Raw genomic sequence first — 11,172 nt, 5'->3', positions numbered from 1 at the left:
ATTAATAGAACGAGAGTCCCCATTTAAGCAATGATTTGTACGTTCTATTCATTCTATGTCTATGCATTTAATCCTATCCGATAGAAGAAATCCAGATAATTTTTGAAAAACTGGGCCCCGGTGACAGACGGCCATGGCATATGGTTTACAGCTCATCAAACCATTCAGTGACCACTTGTGCCCTGTGGATAAGGCATAGACATGGTAGCCAAAATAATGGCCTGCCCAGCATTTTTTTTAAACATGACCCTAATCCTGATGGGATGTTAACTGCTTAATAAACTCAGGTGTGGAAGCATCGGATATCATTATACATTGGCCTTTTATCAATTATATTTGCTCACCTCGTCCTCTCCATCCGCTCTCGGCTCCTTCTGAAAAAGGTCAAAGATAATCGAGGAGAGTGAACGTGGATGGAATGCGCTTGCTTGAAATTAGACAGTCCTTCTCCACTCTCGCGTCATTAGGCAAATGACGTTTACAGGGGTGGATCCCAAAAATATAAATGTGTAAAGTGCTCAAAACAAATTAAGTTAGTTGTGCAAACATTTTATAGATAAAACAATAAGTAGCATCTGGTTTTTAAACGTGTCCATGTTTTTCTCCTCGGATAAAACAAAAGCTAATTCAAAGGGGGTGTGGCAGATTTCAAAACTCTTCCTTGATGAAAGGTTGCTATCGAGGAGGGGAGGACATTATTACGTACGTTTGCCTACTAACAAAGATTATGGATCTTCCTCTCTGCTACTAACTAATTGACACACTCCTCAACTACTTATCGATGGTCTTTTTCCCAAACGAGAAAACCCCTTTGTATCTCTCATTTACTCAAGTGTTTCCATTATAATTATTTTGGCATTCGTTAGGTATACCGTACGTACCTCAGAGACATTATCCTACACAGCTGCTGCAGTGTTTTGACCTGCCAGCAGGGAGCAGTGTTGGATCAGGACTGTATACCACACAGTATCTACACATTTTTACATTACATTTACATTTTCGTCATTTAGCAGACGCTCTTATCCAGAGCGACTTACAAATTGGTGCATTCACCTTATGATAGCCAGTGGGACAACCACTTTACAATAGTTGTATTTTTTTTTTTTTTTTGGGGTGGGGTAAGGGGGGGTAGAAGGATTACTTTATCCAAGTGTACCTAACATTAAGGACACCTGCTCTTTCCATGATATAGACAGACCAGGTAAATCCAGGTGAAAGCTATGATCCCTTATTGATGGCACATGTTAAATCCACTTCAATCAGTGTAGATGAAGGGGAGGAGACAGGTTAAAGAAGGATTTTTTAAAGCCTTGAGAAATGGAATGTGTATGTATGCCATTCAGTGTGAATTGGCAAGACAAAATATTTAAGTGCCTTTTTGAATGGGGTTTCGTAGTAGGTGCCAGGCCCACCGGTTTGTGTCAAGAACTGCAACTCAATATTAGGAAGCTGTTCTTAATGTTTTGTACACTCAGTGTATGTCTGCATTAATAGTACTACCTATCACAAGGACAACTGGCATTTGCTCTGTTTTTTATCTGGTCAAGGAGTTATAGTACACTGCAGTCTAAGACCAATGTCTTTTTCTGACAACAGCACCAATCCTAACAAATGCCACACTTGGAATTGTCTGGCTGAGGAATGAGAATGTTGTCTTGTTCGACTAGGAGAGATAGTAAATGACTGGCTCAGTAAAGGACTGTAAATGCCAAACCTTTATGGATATTGGAAAACAGTAATGAATGTAAATCATATGTACAGTGAGGGAAAAAAGTATTTGATCCCCTGCTGATTTTGTACGTTTGCCCACTGACAAAGAAATGATCAGTCTATAATTTTAATGGTAGGTTTATTTGAACAGTGAGAGACAGAATAACAACAACAAAATCCAAAAAAATGCATGTCAAAAATGTTATAAATTGATTTGCATTTTAATGAGGGAAATAAGTATTTGACCACTGCAAAACATGACTTAGTACTTGGTGGCAAAACCCTTGTTGGCAATCACAGAGGTCAGACGTTTCTTGTAGTTGGCCACCAGGTTTGCACACATCTCAGGAGGGATTTTGTCCCACTCCTCTTTGCAGATCTTCTCCAAGTCATTAAGGTTTCGAGGCTGACGTTTGGCAACTCGAACCTTCAGCTCCCTCTACAGATTTTCTATGGGATTAAGGTCTGGAGACTGGCTAGGCCACTCCAGGACCTTAATGTGCTTTTTCTTGAGCCACTCCTTTGTTGCCTTGGCCGTGTGTTTTGGGTCATTGTCATGCTGGAATACCCATCCACGACCCATTTTCAATGCCCTGGCTGAGGGAAGGAGGTTCTCACCCAAGATTTGACGGTACATGGCCCCGTCCATCGTCCCTTTGATGCGGTGAAGTTGTCCTGTCCCCTTAGCAGAAAAACACACCCCCAAAGCATAATGTTTCCACCTCCATGTTTGACGGTGGGGATGGTGTTCTTGGGGTCATAGGCAGCATTCCTCCTCCAAACACGGCGAGTTGAGTTGATGCCAAAGAGCTCAATTTTAGTCTCATCTGACCACAACACTTTCACCCAGCTCTCCTCTGAATCATTCAGATGTTCATTGGCAAACTTCAGACGGCCCTGTATATGTGCTTTCTTGAGCAGGGGGACCTTGCGTGCGCTGCAGGATTTCAGTCCTTCACGGCGTAGTGTGTTACCAATTGTTTTCTTGGTGACTATGGTCCCAGCTGCCTTGAGATCATTGACAAGATCCTCCCGTGTAGTTCTGGGCTGATTCTTCACCGTTCTCATGATCATTGCAACTCCACGAGGTGATCTTGCATGGAGCCCTAGGCCAAAGGAGATTGACAGTTCTTTTGTGTTTCTTCCATTTGCGAATAATTGCACCAACTGTTGTCACCTTCTCACCAAGCTGCTTGGCGATGGACTTGTAGCCCATTCCAGCCTTGTGTAGGTCTACAATCTTGTCCCTGACATCCTTGGAGAGCTCTTTGGTCTTGGCCATGGTGGAGAGTTTGGAATCTGATTGATTGATTGCTTCTGTGGACAGGTGTCTTTTATACAGGTAACAAGATGAGATTAGGAGCATTCCCTTTAAGAGTGTGCTCCTAATCTCAGCTCGTTACCTGTATAAAAGACACCTGGAAGACAGAAATCTTTCTGATTGAGAGGGGGTCAAATACTTATTTCCCTCATTAAAATGCAAATCAATTTATAACATTTTTGACATGCGTTTTTCTGGATTTTTTTGTTGTTATTCTGTCTCTCACTGTTCCAATAAACCTACCATTAAAATTATAGACTGATCATTTATTTGTCAGTGGGCAAACGTACAAAATCAGCAGGGGATCAAATACTTTTTTTCCTTCACTGTATGTATTTACTAAGGGTATCACACACTTGCAGTATGAATCGTTGAGTGTAGGGTGGGGGAGGTGGATATGGCTATTAAAAGTATAAATAATTCAATCTCTGTTTTGCTCACACTGTTTGCGTCCTTCAGACTGAATTTATACCAAATACTCATAGATCCACAAATCATAATAATGATCAAACCACATCACTTACCAACTCTAAAATGAACTGCAGATTTCAGTCTGGAGGTTCTCGGAGAGAAACTAAAGCAGCCAGTTGTTGTCTTGTCTGGACGTCATCACCGGGAAGAAGGTATAATAGAACCCTAGTTGATATGAAGCTCACGTAGGATGTGGTTTCTCTGGAATTAGCTGGACTCTGTGGTTGGGTTGTGGCTTGACTCTGCTATCTGTTTATAATGTATGAATGCAGTGTTTCCTGTACCATTACACTTGGCTTTGTTGCCCCCAGGCCAAAATGTTTGGTGTGCAGCCATGAATGTTGCTTCAAGGGTCTCTGTAGCCCTTGGATTTGGAATGATATTCTTATTGTGCTTAATGTACTCTTGTCTTATTTCATCTGATATAATGGATGACCATCTATCACATTACATCATATAAACTCTCCTCGTTCCAACTACCCCCCACCACCACGTAATTTGAATGGATTTAATCTAACAGGCTTTAACTGTTGGCCCGGGCAAAGTTTATTCTCCAAAGCGACTGATTTAGCTATTCTATTTCCAAGTAAATAAAAGACTCCACTGACTTAACTGTTCGACCTCTCCAAGTTCTGATTAAATTGTGTTTCTGTTAATAATTCCGATTTAATTGCTGATTACTGCGATTGCCTCGTTGCATTACATAATACCTTGGTGTGTTTTTCCTGGGTCCAGGCCCAGAGCTCTGGTTTATGAACTAAACCTCCCAAATTGAAGCTGAAGTCTGGGGTGGAGAGATGTCCATTTCAGAGCGTGACTTTGTGCCTGTTTGGAGCCCCAGGACCCTGTGGGTTCTCTTTAATGAGATTGATGACCTTGCCTGAGATGAGCTTTCAACCACAGCACTGTGTTTACTGCCTGCTAAAAAAAAAACAGATGAGGAAAGGCTAAGCCGGGTGTGCTTGTTTCACACATCATGGGCAACAGCTTTACTTGCTGTCACATTCAACCAATGAAAGGTGGTGAAATCTTCAAGAGCTATAGATGGAAAATACGTATATTTCATCTCTATTTGGTTTGGAAGGATGCACTTTCACACCTATTGATTATCAGTGGCCCACAACCTTGGTCCTGAAGAACTATAGGGTGTGCAGGCTTTTATTCCAACCCAGCAGTAACACACCTGGGTCGCGTTCAGGATTAATGTTGCAGAGGAGTAATGACACCTGTTTGAAGACAGTGACTTACGACTGCGTACAACACAACTTTTTAAGCTCATTTGACACACATCAAATTGAGTAGATGTGTGTAATATCTTGTGGAATATTCAAGAGCGTTGGCTGATCTCTACCAAAGTGCCTTTGAGAAAAGTTTCAATGAACATGTACCAATAGATGTATTGCTACAAGCGCAAAAAGCTCAAAGGACATTCTATCACGACTCAGGATATGACCCAGATGCAGACACAGGAGGCGGATGGTACGGTTCTCATAATATTTATAATCACAAAGGGTCAGGCAAGAGGGCAGACAGAGGTTTGTAATCCAAGGCAGAGTCAACAAGAGACAGAACGGCAGGCAGGCTCAGGGCAGGCAGAAAGGTCGGAAACGGGAAGACTAGAAAACAAAACTAGAGCGTAGGTTTCACACGGAAAACACACTGGGACGACTTGACAAGACGAACTGGCAACATACAAACAGAAAACACAGGTATAAATACACAGGGGATAATGGGGGAAGATGGGAGACAGCTGGTGGGGGGGTGGAGACAAGCACAAAGACAGGGGAAACAGATCAGGGTGTGACACATTATCAATATCCCAAGGCTGTAGTCGTCGTAATATTGCCAAAGTCAATATGATCCATGATGATGGGTCATGTTTATTGCTTAGATTAAATAGCTTTACATTCCATGGCGGAATACTGTACACCATGTCATGATCAGGAACTACAACGATACGCTGCTTCCGCTCCAAGACTACGTTGATCAGTGGTGCTGTAAAGAACCACAACCAGTCGGCTCGTAAAATGGATCTCTTGGCTTCAATCAAGATTCTGTGTGTAAATGAGTATTTTGATGGTAATGTATTTTTCTCTATGTGGAATACAGCATATTCTGTCCTCTTCCCGTGTCTTATGATGAGTCATTCACAGTAGTCTACCTCCTTATAGTATACTCTCCCTCTCCTTGCCCTAACCTGGGCTCCAACCAGGGCCCTCTGAACACATCGACACATGTCAATCATGAAGTACCGTTACAAAAGCCTCAGCCAAGGGAAACAACTGGGTTGTTGCACCAATTCGGTGCCTTTTGAGATGTGTAACTTGGTAAAAAAGAAATGTTTGATTTCACCTAATTTGAACATTCTGTTATAAAGAGTACATGTTCAACTTAATAAAAAACAAGTTTTCCCATCTCAAGAGGTTAAATTTAAAAAATACTATACGCGCCTATTACAGTGCCTTGCAAAAGTATTCATCCCCCTTGGCGTTTTTCCTATTTTGTTGCATTACAATCTGTAATTTAAATGGATTTTTATTTGGATTTCATGTAATGGACATACACAAAATAGTCCAAATTGTTGAAGTGAAATTTAAAAATAACTTGTTAAAAATAAAGAACGGAAAAGTGGTGCGTGCATATGTATTCACCCCCTTTGCTATGAAACCCCTAAATAAGATCTGGTGCAACCAATTACCTTCAGAAGTCACATAATGAGTTAAATAAAGTCCACCTGTGTGCAATCTAAGTGTCACATGATCTCAGTGTATATATACATCTGTTCTGAAAGGCCCCAGAGTCTGTAACACCACTAAGCAAGGGGCACCACCAAGCAAGCGGCACCATGAAGACCAAGGAGCTCTCCAAACAGGTCAGGTTGTGGAGAAGTGCAGATCAGGGTTGGGTTATAAAAAATATTCAGAAACTTTGAACATCCCACGGAGCACCATTAAATCCATTATTTAAAAAATTGAAAGAATATGGCACCAAAACAAACCTGCCAAGAGAGGGTCGCCCCCAAAACTCGGACCAGGCAAGGAGGGCATTAATCAGAGAGGCAACAAAGAGACCAAAAATAACCCTGAAGGAGCTGCAAAGGACCACTTTAAGCCATGTACTCCACAGAGCTGGGCTTTATGGAAGAGTGGTCAGAAACAAAGCAATTGCTTAAAGAAAAAAATAAGCAAACACGTTTGGTGTTCGCCAAAAGGCATGTGGGAGACTCCCCAAACATATGGAAGAAGATACTCTGGTCAGATGAGACTAAAATTGAGCTTTTTGGCCATCAAGGAAAATGCTATGTCTGGCGTAAACCCAACACCTGTCATCACCCCGAGAACACCATCCCCACAGTGAAGCATGGTGGTGGCAGCATCATGCTGTGGGGATGTTTTTCATCGGCAGGGCCTGGGAAAACGGTCAGAATTGAAGGAATGATGGATGGCGCTAAATACAGGGAAATTCTTGAGGGAGACCTGTTTCAGTCTTCCAGAGATTTGAGACTGGGACGGAGGTTCACCTTCCAGCAGGACAATGACCCTAAGCATACTGCTAAAGCAACACTCGAGTGGTTTAACATTTAAATGTCTTGGAATGGCCTAGTCAAAGCCCAGACCTCAATCCAATTGAGAATCTGTGGTATGACTTAAAGATTGCTGTACACCAGCAGAACCCATCCAACTTGAAGGAGCCGGAGCAGTTTTGCCTTGAAGGATGGGCAAAACTCCCAGTGGCTAGATGTGCCAAGCTTATACAGACATACCCCAAGAGACTTGCAGCTGTAATTGCTGCAAAAGGTGGCTCTACAAAGTATTGACTTTGGGGGGGGTGAATAGTTATGCATGCTCAAGTTTTCAGTTTTTTTTGTCTTATTTATTGTTAGTTTCACAAAAAATAATATTTTGCATTTACAAAGTGGTAGGCATGTTGTGTAAATCAAATTATACAACCCCCCCCCCAAAATCAATTTTAATTCCAGGTTGTAAGGCAACAAAATAGGAACAATGCCAAGGGGGGTGAATACTTTCGCAAGCCACTGTATCTTGCATTACTCATCTCATATGTATATACTGTATTCTATAATATTCTACTCTATTTTAGTCCATGCCACTCTGTCATTGCTCATCCATATATGCATATACAGTGAGGGAAAAAAGTATTTAATCCTCTGCTGATTTTGTACGTTTGCCCACTGACAAAGAAATGATCAGTCTATAATTTTTATGGTAGGTTTATTTGAACAGTGAGAGACAGAATAACAACCAAAAAATCCAGAAAAACGCATGTCAAAAATGTTATAAATTGATTTGCATTTTAATGAGGGAAATATGTATTTGACCACCTCTCAATCAGAAAGGTTTCTGGCTCCCAGGTGTCTTTTATACAGGTAACGAGCTGAGATTAGGAGCACACTCTTAAAGGGAGTGCTCCTAATCTCAGCTTGTTACCTGTATAAAAGACACCTGTCCACAGAAGCAATCAATCAATCAGATTCCAAACTCTCCACCCTGGCCAAGACCAAAGAGCTCTCCAAGGATGTCAGGGACAAGATTGTAGACCTACACAAGGCTGGAATGGGCTACAAGACCATCGCCAAGCAGCTTGGTGAGAAGGTGACAACAGTTGGTGCGATTATTCACAAATGGAAGAAACACAAAAGACCTGTCAATCTCCCTCGGCCTGGGGCTCCATGCAAGATCTCACCTCGTGGGGCATCAATGATCATGAGAAAGGTGAGGGATCAGCCCAGAACTACACGGCAGGACCTGGTCAATGACCTGAAGAGAGCTGGGACCATAGTCTCAAAGAAAACCATTAGTAACACACTACGCCGTCATGGATTAAAATCCTGCAGCGCACGCAAGGTCCCCCTGCTCAAGCCAGCGCATGTCCAGGCCCGTCTGAAGTTTGCCAATGACCATCTGGATGATCCAGAGGAGGAATGGGAGAAGGTCATGTGGTCTGATGAGACAAAAATAGAGCTTTTTGGTCTAAACTCCACTCGCCGTGTTTGGAGGAAGAAGAAGGATGAGTACAACCCCAAGAACACCATCCCAACCGTGAAGCATGGAGGTGGAAACATCATTCTTTGGGGATGCTTTTCTGCAAAGGGGACAGGACAACTGCACCGTATTGAGAGGAGGATGGATGGGACCATGTATCGCGAGATCTTGTCCAACAACCTCCTTCCCTCAGTAAGAGCATTGAAGATGGGTCGTGGCTGGGTCTTCCAGCATGACAACGACCCGAAACACACAGCCAGGGCAACTAAGGAGTGTAAGAAGCATCTCAAGGTCCTGGAGTGGCCTAGCCAGTCTCCAGACCTGAACCCAATAGAACATCTTTGGAGGGAGCTGAAAGTCTGTATTGCCCAGCGACAGCCCCGAAACCTGAAGGATTTGGAGAAGGTCTGTATGGAGGAGTGGGCCAATATCCCTGCTGCAGTGTTTGCAAACCTGGTCAAGACCTACAGGAAACGTATGATCTCTGTAATTGCAAACAAAGGTTTCTGTACCAAATATTAATGTCAGGAATCTGATGTGGATGTGGTGTGGGAATCAAGTGCAGGACACAGAAGCTTTGTCTAACCAGACTTTACTGACGACAACAAAATAACAAAATGGGCCTAAACAAACCCGGAGGCGAACGATTACGCAACAGTGCGTAAAACACCCAAAATACCGACTGCGCACGAAACAACAGTGCGACGGTTATAAACTAGCGAAAGGCAACAGACAGGCGGAACAATACACACAACACATGACTAACAAATGGAAAACTTATAGGGTACATAATTAACCCTAACAGGGAACAGGTGTACAAAGAAGACAAAACCAAACAAACATCGAAAACATACAACGGTGGCAGCTAGTACTCCGGGGACGACGACCGCCGAAGCCTGCCCGAGCAAGGAGAAGGAGCAGCCTCGGCCGAAACCGTGACAATTAAGTTCTGCTTTTCTGATGTATGAAATACTTATGTCATGCAATAAAATGCAGATTAATTACTTAAAAATCATACAATGTGATTTTCTGGATTTTTGTTTTAGATTCCGTCTCTCACAGTTGAAGTGTACCTATGATAAAAATTACAGACCTCTACATGCTTTGTAAGTAGGAAAACCTGCAAAATCGGCATGCATCAAATACTTGTTCTCCCCACTGTATATATATATATATATGTGAGAGAAAAAAAAACATATGGGGGATTGGAAGTGATGCAGACAATTATATTGATGGAAGTTACAATCTATCTGCAATATTAAAGCTGATCTACCCCCCCCCCCCCCCCCCCCCCCCCAAAAAAAAAAAAAAGACTTAGTGTTATGTTTCCTCTCAGCTGCATCCGATTCAGCAACAACTGTCACAGGTTGTGACCCGTCGTGGATGCTCTGGGTGTCCAAGAGATTACGCTCAATAGGCTCTAATTACTTACCCATGAATGTGCACTGTTGAAAATATATCTCCACTCAGTGTTATTTAGAGCACCTGCCACCAAAATGAAGTGTACCATCTGGGTTAACTTGGTTATCCCAGATGATGAAAACCCCTTTCAGAGCATAGGACATGCAGTATTTGTCTAAGTACAATGTAATTACTAGGTGTTACACAGGTTTTGGCTAGTTAAAATGAAGTGTATCTTACTTGTAACTAATGTGTACTGATACAGTATATTATCCATCCTGACAACCTGGCCTTCATTTTGCAGCTTCTGGAAGCACCGTCCAAGTGGGAAGATAAACACTCCAGTACACCACATTTCTATACCTTATTGTGAAATAAAGTGAAACCTCCAGAAGCTTTAAAATGAGGGCCAGGTTGCCAGGATGAGTAATGTACTATATACAGTAAGTACACATTAATTACAAGTAAGTACCCCTCAAGATACACAGCATTATTTTTATTTTTATTGTCATTTAGCAGACGCTCTTATCCATAAATGTTTTTCATACTGGCTAAATCCTGTGCAACAACTAGTAATTACATTGTACTTAGGCAAACATGACATGTACTATGCTTTGAAATAGTGTATTATTTCCCACATCTGGGGATGCCACCCATATTAGATCCCAGTCAGTGAGATTGACCTACTGATCTGTTTTTAACAGCTTAACCAAGTTAACCCAGATGGCACGCTTTGTTTTGGGGGCAAGTGTTAGCAACAACACTGAGTGGAGGTATAGTTTGAACAGTGCACATTCAAGGGTAAGTAACTTGAGCCTATTGAGCGTAGGCTATAATGTCTCAGACACCCAGCGCATCCACGAGGGATCACAACCTGTGTGACAGTTGTTACTGTATGCAGCCGAGAAGAAGTGAAACACTAAGTTGTTGAATGTAGTGGAAACCTGCCTATTGTAACAAGCATGGTAACAAGCATTCATTGTTACACCTCTGTACTAACATACCGCAATTACTACCAGTTACATGTTGTTATTACACTGTAACTCTGAGTTGTTACAGTTAACCACAATACTTGTTACAGTGTAATTACACATGCAATGACGTGTTACCCAATAATCTTCAGAAATGACTTTGTAAAGGCAAAAAAAATAACTAGGGCTTTAAAATGATGGTGAAAACTTGGCGAAATTGTGTGGATAAGTGGGTTAAAAATCTTCCTTGAAGTCACAGAGGGCGCATGGAGGGACGTGTCAAAATCCTGAACTT

Source organism: Coregonus lavaretus, assembly GCF_964263955.1.
Source record: "Coregonus lavaretus genome assembly, chromosome: 37".
Lineage (NCBI taxonomy): Eukaryota > Metazoa > Chordata > Actinopteri > Salmoniformes > Salmonidae > Coregonus > Coregonus lavaretus.
The sequence above is the reverse complement of the archived record's forward strand: the minus strand, read 5'-3'. Positions refer to the sequence as shown.